At 44.1% G+C, this 11427-nt stretch overlaps 1 pseudogene; it reads right to left on the reverse strand.

Moving 5' to 3' along the window:
• The window catches only part of LOC127645795 (basement membrane-specific heparan sulfate proteoglycan core protein-like), a 121122-nt pseudogene extending 114609 nt beyond the window's left edge, over positions 1–6513 (reverse strand).
• Between the last annotated feature and the right edge of the window lie 4914 nt (positions 6514–11427).

Here is an 11427-nt window from a genome sequence, read left to right on the forward strand (position 1 = left end):
GTATAGCCTATTTGATTTTCTTGATATATTCAACATTTTCAGTTGGCAACGCACGTGTCTGTTGAAATAGCTGTTCTATTCAATAATTCACAGTTTTAAAAGTGTACTTAAATAACAGAATTTCTAGCTGATGATCTTTTTACACACAGACATACATGGCGAGCAAGAGACAGATGGCGCACTTCTGAGAAACAATAATAAAAATCCTCTTGTGTGGCCCCGCCTGTCAATCTCCTATGTCACCAATGCAACATACGGCCCTGGTCTTCCTGTCCCCTTTGTTGATACATTACAGGAAAATAGTTTGAAGTATTAACAAAGTTTTTATAACAGAACTTTTGACCAACTTTTTGCAAAGTTTCTGCTTATAGACTCTCATTCAGATAATGAAGACAATATTACAACAATAGTGCCTCCTGCACATTACTCAAACATGTTCAATAAGAACAGCAGACAGACCGTAGATTAATAGAGAAGTTGAGAGCGATCTGAGAGCTCAAGATGGAGAGAGTCTATTTAAAGATACAGCACATACAACACCAACTCACGGAAACAGAAATATGTCTGATTCAACAGACAATCCAAATATTATTACAATAAAATAAGATACAAGTATATAAAATATGAAGAGATGAAACACATCAAAGTTACAACATGTACACAAGTCCATCATCTTTCACATGAACACAGACAGATGCATTTGATCTGTAACACACAGTAATAACTGCAGTCTTCACTCTCATCATCACTATAACACCAAACATTATTTATATATGAACAGAATAAAGAATACATGAACACTGAGACAGTAAATCTACAGTATAGACCTGTGCACCCACATCACCATCATGTGTTTCACACACACACACACACACACACACACACACACACACACACACACACACACACACACACACACACACACACACACACACACACACACACACACACACACACACACACACACAATATAGAATATAATAAAACACTCACAGAGTATAAGAGGCAGCACACTGGACTCCATACTGTCACTTTAATGATCAGTTTAAACTGTGCTGTATGTCTAAACCAAACCCTTCCTGTGTTCAAACGTCATTTCACACTTCAGAGACAGAAATAAAAGAGGTGATGCCAAGAGTCTACAGACCAATAAAGGAGGTCTGAAGTATAACAGTGAGAAGTGGAGCAACATTCAGGCCTTTCTGAACACAGAATGATTTATATGTTGGTAAATGAACTGAATCTGCTGCTGTGAATATTTTCATCTTGTGCAGGAATTTGGAGCTTCAAGAAAACAAAGCTGCAGAAATCAATAAATATCTGTTGTTCTCACACACTGGTAGAAACCACATATTTCTAAGAAGAGGGAAGTATAATACATTGATGTGAATCTGCTTGTGGAATCATTCAGTACTTACTAATAAACCAATGATGCAGAAATGTATTAATATATTTTGTTCTTCCCACACTGAAACTGCAGATGAGAAACAGAGCAGAAGTCAAACCACAACTATGAGCTCAACTCTTTTATTAACTCTTTTATTCACTACCATACACCCCAATGGAGCAGCCTCCGGAGGATGGAGGAGCCTGGCCGCCTGAGAGCGGCGGGGTGATCTGTCCGCCAAGGGCCGGAAGACTGCCTCCGATCCGTCCAGGGAGGTTGGAGGAGTGGCCGAGGAAAATAGCGAGTAAGAGTTTTTTTGTCTCTCTCCCACTGTATTGGCCTTTCTCTCTCTTTTTTAAAATGTTTTTGTTAATTTGGCACGATCGCCGTTACGTCATGTAGGTGCCAAATTATTTTTTTTTACTCCCCTTGTCCACTCCCTCATCTATGTAGACGAGGATGACCTGCCGGTAGATGGGGCGTTAAGCATGCCCCTCCATGTACGTCACGCCGGGGGCTCTCCGGCCTAAGAGAACGAGGGAGGAATGTGACAGGGCGGAGGGAGGGCCGAGTCATGATGCTACACATCCGACCCCTAATCAAGCTAATCAAGCCTCAGAGAGGGATAAAGGCCGACTGGAGACTGCAGTGGGACAGAGAGAGAGATTTACGGAATCGCCTGACACCTTTGTGTGTTTGTCTTTTTGTTTAAGTTCATCATATAACACACTATAATAATCCATCTCTACCCAGACGTAAAAATCTTACTTGAATTGTGTGAGGATGAGAGTAGTATGTGTGTTCATCCGTCATTTGACTTTGGGAGGCCGTTTCCTCGCTCTGTCTGCGGGCGGAAAGGCTGCTGATCCTCTACGGGCTGGTGGAGAAATCAGCAACTTTGAAGAGGGAAGAGAAATCTTCTTTCTTCACTGTAACGTAGTTCAATGGAATGGAGGAGGCGAGAACCGGCTTGGATATATAAATAATATTTTAATGAGCAACTAAACAAAAGACAAACACACACATGACGGACATGTCCGTAAACGATCTCTCTCTCCCGCACCACTGCCCTCAATCGCCCTTTATCCCTCTCGGAGGCTTAATTAGCCTGATAACGGACCGGGTGTGTATAATCACGACCCACCCTCCGCCCTGCCACATTCACTTTACAGGCAAACGGATGAAGATGTGGATTGCTCGGCGACCTCCTTCGGATCCATTTGAGTGTTCGGTGGAACACGGAGTAATCTCAAATCATCCAGCGAGATGGAGATTGTATGGACAAAGTTTCAAGTTGTACGTTACTTCCTTTTGCAACGAAGCTACATCTGAGAGCAGCAATGACCTGCGTCTATGCATGGCACGCAATGTTGCTGGACGTGACGCCCATAAGGATCTCAGTCATATTTCTGCTCCCGATGACTTCATGGTTGATGGGCGTTCTGTTGTGTACCTCATCCAATAGGAGTTGAGAGTTCAATCCTTTGGAATTTCACACATAGGTATAAAGTAAGCAAGGTTTCGTGGGATTTGAAGTCCGTGTTGGACTCATTTTGCACGGTTGTTATCAGTAAAGTTTTATGACTGTGTGCAGGCCTGCCTTTGTCTTATATCTGAATACACGAGGCCTAACATATATATATATATATTTCATCCTAGCGTAAACATATTTTTTGTTAAAAATTGAATTTCATATTTGTGGTCAGTAAAACTATCAGCAGAAACAAACAAACAAGCAAACAAAACCTTATTACTGACTCCTGCGATACATTCAGCACAACTGACTGAACTGCAAAATACTTTATGATTCAACTTTTATTTACACACACCTGATCTTACACACGTAATGGAAACAGATGAAACCACAACCACTAGTCCACTGAACTCTGTTAGACTACGAGTTCTGAGTGTGTTTGATCACAATGAAAACTCTCTTAAAATCTCTCAGTATCAGGTTGTTAAAGGGAGTTAAAGAAGGAAGTCTGACAGTCAAGACAACAGTGTGAAACTGCTGCACCAGATCTGCTAACACGACATGTTCTGTGTTCCTGGAAACAAACACAAACTGAAAAGCTGTGAAATAGAGTGAGAATGTATAAAGCCACATGTGAAGTTAGTGATAACGATAAAACAACAACATGTCAAAACAATACATGCAATTACTGCATGTTTTATACCAAGTAGATGTGTTGCATTTAAAATATATGTTTTTGTTTTAGCTTGCTGCCATAACACTTCATTGTATCTGTTGTAAATAAGTACATTTTATTGTCAAATGTATTTTAATGTATACCTAAACAAATGTTTGGGCAAGCAATAGGGACGACTACGTACCACCACTCCCGGTATGTGGTGCTGGATGAGGTTCAGTATGACCCGGTAGAGGGAGAACACGTCTGCAAATTCTTGTTGCAATTTGGCAACCCCTGCAAGCTGATAAGGTGAGAGGTTGTCTCCGCAAGTGACCAGGGTGTTATGATTAGGTTTTGTATTCACCTCCGGCCTGAGCTCAACCCTCTCCGGAAATACTGTAGCCAAGGTCAGAGGGACCGCCTCCCTCCATAACTTCAGGAGGTTGAGGTGATATATTTGATGTGCATCATACATTTGATGTGAACCCAACTCGTCGTGTTCAGGCCAAATAGTCCCCAAAATCAGCGGATGGCTGAGACGGGAACTAGCCGCAGACTCCATTCTATATTTTGTTCCCTGGAATTTAATCTCCAGGGTCACCATAGGGTATTTGTGAATATCACACTTCATCCTCACCTATTAAGTTCTGCCCAATGCCTCATGCTGAACTAAGTGTTGGTGGACTGTGGTTTGATTACAACCTGTGTCCACCAATGCTGGGTGAGTACCCCCTTGATCATTACTGGTATCCGGTACACTCCGGCCCGGTCGAGGGCAGTCGGGGATCGAAAGTGCCCCAGATCCCGCAACCCTAGCAGGCAGGCCCAGGCGCCACACCGCACCTGCGGACACTTCCACCTGAGGGGGAGAGCTGCGGGGCACTTTAGAGGCGGGGGCAGTGTCCACCACCTCGCTCGGGGAACTCGCCTCGGAGGCGGAGCTCCTCACCTTGCCTGTTATGGGCAGGAAGGGGACGACAAAATGTGTAGATTCCGTTTATTTTGACTGTAAATGTTATGGGCATCTGCAATATGGTTACTGTCTCTTTAAGAAGATCGGGCTTAAGCATGTCATACAATATTAAAGGCACTCTGTGCAGTTTGTTTTGTTGAGTTTCATCTTTTGAGAGCTGTAAAATGCAAGGAATGAGGATTTGAGAGATGAAAATGATTAATAATGTGAGACTACATTCATTATTGAGCTTGTGATGTTCTGCTACCTGAAGCACGATCAAACATTCAGCTGAAAGTTTCTGTTCTCGCTGTATCTTTCTGTCAAGTGAGGCATCCGTGTGGTGCAAGTCTCTCACAGTCAACTCTCTCATTTGTTTGTGTGTGAGATGATAAAATACGGTAGATATGTGTGTCCTCTATTATAAGGAATGGATAAGGATCATTTATGATCAGATATATACCGGATATTACGGGGTGTTGGCAACTGGTATACTACACACGACTGAAAGTTTATTAATCAACATGTGGATATGAGGGCCTGATTTATGAACGGTCCACTGGGAATTATCCTGGTCCTCCTGAGTCACTCTGGCCCTTGTCATTCTGTATTGTTGTGCAGAATTTCCAATAAAAAAAAAAAAAACATAAAAAATGTTGTTCAGTGGGTTTACTGGTGGGTTACAAACTAACTAACAAGGTACATGATGCCCGTATTGGGAGAACACGCAATTACATTACAAACACAAGTCTTTTTAGTCACATGACTAAAAATAATAAAAATTATTTTTAGACATATATGTGTTGCTTGGAAATCAAACAAGAATAAACTTTTAAGTGGGCTTTGTTTTCTTCACAAAAACGGTCTTAACATACAAACAGACCTCTCGATGTTCAAAGACTATAATTTATATTTGAAACCCATATCAATAACCACATTTTTTTAACCAAAAATGACCAAAAAAATGGTGATCGCCATCCCAAAAGACTGCTGCGCCATGTTTCCTCTCTGGGAAGTTATGTTGTGTAGTGCGGCATGATGGGATTCTGTTCCCCATATGCTTTACTAAACAATGTCAAGTGTACTGAGTCGTAAGGGAACGTCTCGGTTACGTATGTAACCTCGGTTTCCCTGAGATGAAGGGAATTAGACATTGCGAACGCTAGACATACAAACTTTTTTTCTAGCGGACAGTTTCTCCTAAAAATGAGGGCCAATCATGACCCTGCATCTTGGCAAAATAAGAGTTGAGAATTTCTGCACGAGCCTACAAGTTGTAATTCTGACTTCAAGATGCATTCCATTGCACTTTTCCTAATAGGAAGTTGGAAAATCTGACTTTCCAAGTTGAATGGAACACAGAACTACTTTTCAAAATGTAATCCAATTGTAACGTTGTAGCTGGCAATGGCAATGACGAAGACGATAAAAAGATGAAAGAACCCAAGTGTAATTTATTAATAAATGTGAAAACCAAAAACACTAAATATAAACACGAATAAAAAAATACAACAAAATTGAAACATAAATATGGCTAGGCTAAGCTTAAACTTGACATGAACTTGAAATACGCTACAAGAACTCACATCAACACTTGACAAGGGACAATGGCAAACATGAGGCTTAAATACAAGACATGGGAGACATGGCATGGAGCAGTCTGGGCTTGGCTGTGACATAACATGGAGCTGACCCTGGCGTGGCTGAGACGTGGCCTGGAGCTGACCCTGGCATGGCTGAGATGTGTCCTTTAGCTGACCCTGGTGTGGCTGTGACGTGGCCTGGAGCTGACCCTGGTGTGGCTGTGACGTGGCCTGGACCTGACCCTGGCATTGCTGTGACATGGCCTGGAGCTGACCCTGGTGTGGCTGTGACGTGGCCTGGACCTGACCCTGGCATTGCTGTGACATGGCCTGGAGCTGACCCTGGTGTGGCTGTGACGTGGCCTGGACCTGACCCTGGCATTGCTGTGACGTGGCCTGGACCTGACCCTGGCATTGCTGTGACATGGCCTGGACCTGACCCTGGCATTGCTGTGACATGGCCTGGAGCTGACCCTGGCATTGCTGTGACATGGCCTGGAGCTGACCCTGGCATTGCTGTGACATGGCCTGGAGCTGATGTAAACACGAAAACACAACGCAGACGACAGACCAGTTACACTTGGTGCCGTGATCATTTCGGAGTGTAACTCGTCTGTCGTCTGCGTTGTGTTTTCGGGTTGCGTATGAGAAGAACAGGACAGCATTCGGCAGCTCACAAATCTTTAATTCCTGATATACAAACAAATGTAAATCAGCCTCTTAGTGAAAGTCGCCCTCGTTAATGCTATAAAACAAATGTGATGTACACTTGTCACACGTGCTCTCATTTAACATTTAGGCCCAGATGCAAAAATATCAATTAATCGGGATGAAATTACAAAAATAAACACACAAATAGGTCAAATAATATTATACACATGAATTAGAGTGAAAATATAGACATAAAAGCAACAATTAAAATTAGGATTAAAGATGATTATCAGGAGCCCAAAATAACCTCACCTCTTACTGCATCACCAATGCAAAGAGGAAGAGGAGGGGACAGAACGGGAAATTATATTGACTCATGACATCACATTAATTAAAGAGAAAGGTACTCACTTCACTTAGGCAGTCATATCAGGTACATGTAAATGAACAATTTTGTGAGAATTCTAAAACTATACATACATTTAACAGTACACTTTATGTACCTGATACATTGACACTGGCATTGCTGTGACATGGCCTGGAGCTGACACTGGCGTGGCGGCCATGACGTGGATCGCGGGCTTGGCGGCCATGACGTGGAAGGTGGGCCTGGCGGCCATGACGTGGAACTCGGACTTGGTGGCCATGACGTGGGGCCAAGTCGTGGAAGGCGGAGCTGTGGGAGACTCGAAACTAAGTGTCATAGATGACTGGGAAAGGACCTCAGTGGTCGTGAACATGAGCAGAGACTTGGAAACAACCTTAGTGGTCATGAACATGAGCAGAGACTTGGAAACGACCTCCGTGGTCATGTACATTGGCAGAGACTTGGAAACGACCTCCGTGGTCGTGCACATGGTCAGATTTAGAAACAAAAGCCTTTCTCCTCCTCCTTCTGGAAGCCAAAGTTGTCAGCGCAGGCTCTGTGACGGACAAGGCTGGCATCACTGGCTCTTGGACATACGAGGCTGGCAACACTGGCTCTGGGACAGACAAAAATGATAAGGCTGGCCCTTGGACAGATGAAGCTTTCAGCCTTGGCAGGTGTGGGCATTACGGGACGCTGGCTCGTCGGACATGACGTGGGACGCTGGCTCGTCGGACATGACGTGGGACACTGGCTCGTCGGACATGACGTGGGACGCTGGCTCGCTGTGATGTGGCATGGTGCTGACTCTGTCATGGCTGTGACATGGCCTGGAGCTGACTATGGTGTGGCTGTGACGTGGCACTCGGGCTTGGTGGCCATGAAGTGGAACGCGGGCTTGGCGGCCATGATGTGGAACGCGGGCTTGGCGGCCATGACGTGGAACGCGGGCTTGGCGGCCATGACGTGGAACGCGGGCTTGGCGGCCATGACGTGGAACCCGTTCTTTGTGGCAATGAGGTGGAGCCCGTTCTTTGTGGCAATGAGGTGGAGCCCGTTCTTTGTGGCCATGACGTGGAACTCGGGCTTGGTGGCCATGATGTGGGGCCAAGTCGTGGAAGGCGGAGCTGTGAGAGGCTCGAAACTAATTGTCCTAGATGACTGGAAAACAACCTCCATGGTCGTGAACATGGGCAGAGAATTGGAAACGACCTCCGTGGTCATGTACAAGGGCAGTGACTTAGAAACAAAAGCCAGATCGCAAAAGTCCTCCACATAGTCCTCCAGGGGACGATTCCTCGTCCCCTGGAGCTGAATTAATGGGTTTATTGTAGGTCAAGTGTTCTGTAACATTGTAGCTGGCAATGGCGAAGACGGTGAAATGAAGAACCCAAGTGCAATTTATTTAATAAACGTGAAAACCAAAAACCCTAACTATAAACATGAATAAAACACACTATAAACTTGAAACATAAACATGGCTTGGATAGGCTAGGCTTAAACTTGACTTGAAATGAAATTGAAATACACAACACAAACTCACATCAACACTTGACAATGGACAATGGCAAACATGAGGCTTAAATACAAGACATGGGAGAACAAGACAAACATGTTATCCAATGAAAAGAAAGAACTGATAACAAGATAAATAAACAATAAACCAATGAACACAAGACACATGCGCATTGAGGGAAAAAGGAATCACATGACATGAACAGGAACTAAACTTTTCAAAATAAAAGACATGAAATACATGAACACACACATTAAAAATTACACCAACAATGAATGCTCAAGCAGCCTAATTTGCACTTAGAAAACTCCTGATGTTGCTATAACAATGCAAAAAGCACTTACTAATTTACTCGAGAGAAAATCGGTCCTCCTTTTCTGTTTATTAAATTAAGCAATCACACGGTCATGCAGAACATCTCGTGTTTTTAAATCCATAAGGACCTCTTTCTCAATGGCGATAGCGGCAGTGATAATGATCTTGCTCTCTTAAGCTTTCAAATTACGTACATCACGTAAAGCGTGATTGCGTCACGCAAGGCCAGCTAGAAGGCTTCGACCAGGACATATCATAAAGATCACACCCACCAATAACAAATAAATCAATCTGATTTGCTGCTGAATCTGTCTCATGAATCTCATTGTGGGTGGGATTATAGGCTGATCATCATAGTTGCACCGCCTCCACTGCCGTGACATCATCTTAAACACAACACAAACTGACCAAAAGAATAACACGACTGCTAACTGTTAGCTACTAGATCATTGTGCTGCATAAAGCAGTTGTTGATGGTGATTTTACACAAGTGTATCAGTTCAATTGGTCTGGTTGTTTTAAAAGCTTTCCAGTAGCTGCTCAACTAAATAACGTGAAGCTTTCAAGCAGAGTATAGAGTTAACATAACAGAACATACCATCCTCTGTCGTGGATCAACACCAGTCCAGGGCACTCTCTCTCCCATTGCTTCGTCCATTTGGTCGAACCACTTCCACATTTCCTTGATGGTTCTGTAGTCACTTTTAAGTTTTTTATAACTTTTCCCTACACTGTTGGAAGGTCCGGTGGGAGCCGTGTGTGGCCAACAGCTGAGACACTTCCTGAGAGACTTTTTCGTTTTGCTCATCGCTAATGGGTGGACTGTCTGCAACTTGTTTATTGACCATGGCGTGATTTTGCACACAGCCATTTCATTTTTCACAATTTGCAAGGCACCTGAACAAATGATACAGTTATCGCTGTTGATAACTTTAAAACTAGCGGTTTGATTTTGCGTGTCAGAAATCCAGTGACGCTGGTAGTGATGATTCTCTCTGACAATCAGTGATCTGCAGGATTTTGACGTCACATTTAGTATCGGCTCGACTCGCTTGGAACCTAGACCGGGGTGGTCCTAAAAAAAATCAGGTTCCAGGTATTATCCAAAGTGGAAAACCCCAAAAAATTCAAGTTGTACCGTGCAGTGGAAAAGTCCCAAAAGAAACCCGCTGCTAAAAAATCTCCGAATAAGGTGAAGAAACCTGCAACCGCCAAGGCAACGAAGAGCCCAAAGAAGACGAAAAAGTCAGCAGCCCCCAAGAAAACAGCCAAGAGTCCCAAAAAGACCAAGTCAAGTCAAGTCAAGTGGTTTTTATTGTCGTTTCAACCATATACAGTTAGTACAGTACACAGCAAAACGAGACAACGTTCCTCCAGGACCATGGTGCTACATAAAAACAACAAAGGACCAACATAGGACCACATGAGACTACACAACGAAATAAAATACCTATATAAACTACCTATATAAAGTGCACGTGCAAACATGTGCAAAAAGTACGGGACAGTACAACAAATTACTGACAATGAACAGGACAATAGACAGTGCAGCGCTGACCAGTACTCAGTAGTGCAAAAAGATGACAGTTTCTAAAAATGTAAACATAACATACTATGAGATAATGTTCTATGCATATAGCAGTTATTGAGGTAGCAGACGGTTATAAAGTGACAGTTATTAAAGTGCAACTCAGGACACGTGTGTGTCAAACCAGTCTCTGAGTATTGAGAAGTCTGATGGCTTGGGGGAAGAAGCTGTTACACAGTCTGGCCGTGAGGGCCCGAATGCTTCGGTACCTCTTGCCAGACGGGAGGAGGGTAAAGAGTTTGTGTGAGGGGTGTGCGGGGTCGTCCACAATGCTGGTTGCTTCTGCGGATACAGTGTTTTTTGTAAATGTCTTTGATGGAGGGAAGAGAGACCCCAATGATCTTCTCAGCTGTCCTCACTATCCTCTGCAGGGCTTTGCGGTCCGAAGCGGTGCAAGTCCCAAACCAGGCAGTGATGCAGCTGCTCAGGATGCTCTCAATAGTCCCTCTATAGAATGTAGTGAGGATGGGGGGTGGGAGATGTGCTTTCCTCAGCCTTCGAAGAAAGTAGAGACGCTGCTGGGCTTTCTTGGTGATAGAGCTGGTGTTGAGGGACCAGGTGAGGTTCTCCGCCAGGTGAACCCCAAGAAATTTGGTGCTCTTGACGATCTCCACAGAGGAGCCGTCGATGTTCAGCGGAGTGTGTTCACCTTGTGCTCTCCTAAAGTCAACAACCATCTCTTTTGTTTTGTTGACATTCAGGGACAGGTTGTTGGCTCTACACCAGTTCGTCAGCCGCTGCACATCCTCTCTGTATGCTGACTCGTTGTTCTTGCTGATGAGACCCACCACGGTCGTGTCATCGGCGAACTTGATGATGTGATTCGAGCTGTGCATTGCTGCACAGTTGTGAGTCAGCAGAGTGAACAGCAGTGGACTGAGCACACAGCCCTGGGGGCCCCAGTGCTCAGTGTGGTGGTGGTGGAGATGCTGTTCC

Source organism: Xyrauchen texanus, chromosome 1 (genome assembly GCF_025860055.1).
Source record: "Xyrauchen texanus isolate HMW12.3.18 chromosome 1, RBS_HiC_50CHRs, whole genome shotgun sequence".
NCBI classification, from domain to species: domain Eukaryota; kingdom Metazoa; phylum Chordata; class Actinopteri; order Cypriniformes; family Catostomidae; genus Xyrauchen; species Xyrauchen texanus.